The sequence below is a fragment of the Bactrocera tryoni genome, unplaced genomic scaffold (assembly GCF_016617805.1).
Source record: "Bactrocera tryoni isolate S06 unplaced genomic scaffold, CSIRO_BtryS06_freeze2 scaffold_952, whole genome shotgun sequence".
Classification (NCBI taxonomy): Eukaryota; Metazoa; Arthropoda; class Insecta; order Diptera; family Tephritidae; genus Bactrocera; species Bactrocera tryoni.
Genome location: NW_024396602.1, coordinates 25,240 through 29,895, shown reverse-complemented (window position 1 = coordinate 29,895; position 4,656 = coordinate 25,240). Strand labels below are relative to the sequence as shown.

At 36.5% G+C, this 4,656-nt stretch overlaps 1 pseudogene; it reads left to right on the top strand.

Moving 5' to 3' along the window:
* Positions 1–4,151: 4,151 nt before the first annotated feature.
* Positions 4,152–4,349, top strand: LOC120782123 (annotated as a pseudogene).
* Positions 4,350–4,656: the final 307 nt, after the last annotated feature.

Genomic DNA, 4,656 nt, shown 5'->3' with positions numbered 1-4,656 from the left:
ATAGCAGCTTACGTAATAAATTCCCCCTATTTGCGCCCATGTAAATTCTTTTTGCTTCTCTAAAGCAAGATGTGAATGTTTGTCCATTACAGGACCATATTACTGCTTTGCCACTTCTGTGTAATCCATGTGCTTTCCGAAGGTTGAGAATATTGCTCACTCAGTATGGCGACATCAATGTTGCTTTCTATTACGGTTTGTTGCAGCAGGGCTTGTGCTGCAGCGCAGTGGTTTAGGTTCAGCTGCAATATTCTCATTTTTCCAATGTTTTAAGTAACTCCACGTATTTGGGGCAAGTCGTGCTTAGAACCGAATGTTCTCCTTTGCAGAGCATGCAACTCGATGTGTTAGTGCATACTGTTGCAACATGTCCCGCGCTTCCACAACGTGTGCAAAGAGAGGACCTGTCGATCAGACTGCAACATTTACGCGCCATGTGGCCTGGATGGAAGCATCTGTAACAGCGGGAAACAGGGGAGTACTCCCGGAGGCGACAGATCGACCGCCCAATCTTTACTTTGCCAACTTTAAAGGCAGTCTTGGCATCTTGGGCACGCAGGGATATAAGGGCTATTTGAGTGCCGCTTCTTGTTTTCCGCACATTTTTAACGTTAGCTGGCCCTATGTTTTGTATTCCGCACTCTTTTTGTAATGCGCAGCAAATTTCTTCAGGAGTAGTTATCTCATCCAGATCTTTGCACATCATAGTGACGTTGTGTGCTTTTGGTTGTACTACAGCCATCTCGCCAACCACTCCATCTAGGGCGCTCTGAAAAGTTTCAGCTCTTTTGTCTCCTTGGCTTTTTAGCTCTATGAGCAGGTCTCCTTTGAGAGTTTTCCTGATGTAGGTCACGGTTGAACCCAGTTCCTCGATGCCACTGTCACCTTTAATTTTACGGAGGATGTCTGCATACGAGGCTCCGTCCGTTTTTGTTAGAATTATAGCGTATGGTTTCGACCTAATTCTCTTCTCCATGGTTCTCTTCTTTTTTCCCACTTCTACCCATTTCTCGGATGCTGGTTTATTTGGCGCGGTGTCTTTTATATTTGTTTTAATGACTTCACTAAAGGTTCCTCGCACTTTTTGGGTCATGTTTTTTGGCTTCTTCGTAGGTGGTAGGAAGCCTGATGTCTCCCGTGCTCTTTTTGGGGTATTTTGGGGCGATACTTGTGACGCTTTCCTTACCATTAGTACTTTCGAATGCATTTCGGGATTTTCTGTTTTGCCATACAAGTATGTTTGCTGCTTATAAGCTCTCTCATGGCTTGGTTTATGTGTCTCTGTCCGGACATCATATTTTCCAGCTCCTTTATTTTTCTGCCCAATGTGCAAAAAATATTAGTAGATTCTCTACTTTGCGCTCTTTTGGGTTTGCCACTCTTGTTCTCATTGTCGGCAGTTTCACTATTTTTTATTGGTCCAGCAACGGTGGACTCCTCATTTTTGCCATTTGGCGGCGTTCTTATAATTTTTGAAATCCTCCTAAAAGGATTTTCTGGTGTACACCCTGAACTATTCTCAGAGGCCATACCTCACTCGAAAATAGTTGGGAACACCTGCCAACTAGTCTGTTCAGTCTCTTCCTCTTAAGTCTAATTTAAGTTTTCGATGGTTGGCAACGCCAAAACCGAAAGGGAATGCAAAAAACAAAACATAAAAGAGGAAAAAGAAAAAAAGGGGAAAACAGCTGATGTCTCCAATCACAACGGCAAAACAAAATTTATAACCACGTTGTGCCTGGATTGCTGTTCTCAGGGGAAACAATTTTATTAAAAACAAATTTTGCCACGGAAAAATGGGCAGGTATGTACAAAAATTTAATATAAGATACAAAATTGTACTTATCTCTTTCGATTTTAATTGCCCACTTGCGTCCGTCACCTGATTGTTTCAGGAGAAACAAATTTAGTCAAAGCTGCCTCAAAAAAACTTGGAAAACTTCTTCGTGAAAACACTGGACCGCACAAAAAACGCGTCCACTTAACACGATCAATCACCAGTCGCAGCTTCGCCTATGTGTACGCATATGTATGTTTGTATGCTTGTGCATTATTTGTTTGGCAATGTATGCAAATATATGTACATATAAGCATATATGAATGTATGAACATGCAAGTCAATGCGCGCACATGTAATAAGTATATTGATAAGTGATGAAAATATGATTTCAATTTCTGAACGCGCACATGCGTATACATACACTCATATGAGCATGTGCCGATACAAGATGGGATAGAAGATGTATGCCTTTTAACATCTTATACTATACAAATAAATATTTTTCTTACTAATAGAAATTAAATTTATCACAGCAATATACATATGTAATATATATATACATAAAATTGCTGTGATAAATTTATCTATTAGTAAAAAAATATTTATTTGTATAGTATCGATGTTAAAAGCAAAAGACCTCTAGTATCATCTTGAATTTACTAGCGCTTACCACCAGCACCACCATTGACACTTAGCAGGTTTTCGCTGACTTAAGTATGGTTTGGTTATGTATGTACATAAGAAACATACGATGGTTTCTAATATAATTTCTTTTAAGTATAGAAATATGCTTTTGTAGAACATTTGCTTTCGCAAACATACAGACAAATGTGCAAACGACATAATATATGTACATATGTATGATTGTTTCGCACTTTGCTTCTACGCCGGTCAAATTTCTATACAAAAACCGGCTGAAATGTGTGAGAAAATAAAAAAAATGGACAACTAGGGCAAATAATTTTTAAAATATTTATTGACAATTAAATATAAATGAAAATACATGTAAATTTACTTAAATTTATTTAAATTTATTGATATTTCGTTTCGCATTTTTCGGCACTTGGAAATTAATTAATATAAGTGAAATTCACGACTTAACCCGCACACGTCTTATTCGCGCAAAATTTCCAACTTTTTGAAAATTGGCGCAATTATTGACACTTCAATTTTATGTAAAGTTTAAAACATGTTTACATATGAATATATAATATATTTGATTTTGGCGCAATTATTGACACTTGTCTTAATATACAAAATTAGGCCAAAACGAAACAATGAAATAAATAATTACTTTTGCATGTCAATATGGAAATGCCGACGGCAAAACGCAAAGGCATATATTGCACATATGTACATACATACATACAAGCGATTTCTTGGTTGAAAGCAAAAACTGAAGCATGAGAAATTGAAATGCCGACGGCAAAACGAAATTGCTTACATTCGTACATTGCGTATGAATCACGAAAATATCATCATAATGTTTAAGGACTACAGTACGCAGCTCTCCAAGAAACGTAAAAACTTCATATAAAAAAACAAACTTACTTGTGCTAGTACGCAACTCTCAAGAAATCTAGTACCAATTTTTGATACTTGTTTTTAAGTAAAATGTGAATATGGCAAACCTTGTTTTGCGAAGAAACATCAAATCAACAATTGTTTCTTGAAGGAAATTCACAGAAAGTAATCGTCAAATTCATCCTAAATTAGTTGAAATCATTATTATGAAGTATATTCCATTTTGAAATGTTGTATAAAACCTACCAATCATCAACAACATTTCTTAAATCTCAATGAAAATATTTGTCATGTTACCATACACATACACACATACATATTACGCACAAAGTTTGTTTTCTTTGTTTATTCTCTCTTGCTCTTCTAATGTAGATCATTCACAATGCGTAACCAGCTCTCAAATTACTTGAGAAATAATGTATTTTTTTTCTTGAGCAATTACTTGAGAGCTGCGTACCAACCTTAGAGTAAATCTTTATATGTATATTTAAAATGAGTTATTATAAAATAAGATCACATATTCAATTAAAAATAAATTCTGTTGGGATTCGAACCTATGCACCTCCTACGTGCTCGTCGTCACTTTCGAAGCGCTTACCACCAACGCCACCATTGACAGTTGAATCGCATTGTCCTAATTATGGTTTGGTTATGCACGAAAGAAATATACAATGGATCGCTGATTGTTACCTCTTTCCTTGCTGCTGCTGCGCATATGTATGTTTGTATGCTTGTTCATTATTGAAGTTATACTCCTCTTTCTTTCCTTTGTCTTTCATTTCTGCGAATTCTCAACTATTTTATGTGCCCTTTTATTGAAATACCCTGCGTTGGCCGTAAAAAAATTAAGGCTGTACTATACATGATTATTTCTGTAGTTAGTCTTCATTTACATTTTTTGGAAATCGACCCGCGATGACGAGGTATATCGTTTTATCTGACAGCGTGAGGTTTAAAAAATTCATTTCTAATTTTGTCTTGTGGCATATTAGAAATGATGTTTCTACGAAAATCGTTCGCTTACAACGGATAAAACGACTTCTGAAAATGTTGATTTTAATGAATGAATTCTTTTGGTTGAAATGCTCTGCGTTGGCCGTTGAAAAGTTAAGACTACAGACTTCTCAGGATCATTCATTTCTTCAAAAAAATTAATGACCTTTGAAAAATATGCATATTTGCATTATTGGTTGTCATTTCCATATTCGTAACAATAGAATTTCTATGGCATAAGTAAAGTAATGGCCGCCGATTGTGTCACCCCTTGCCACTGTAGCAGCTTCGCCTATTTTTTGCATGCGCATATGTATGTTTTGTATGGATGCGTATGGTCGTGAATACATATCGACCCC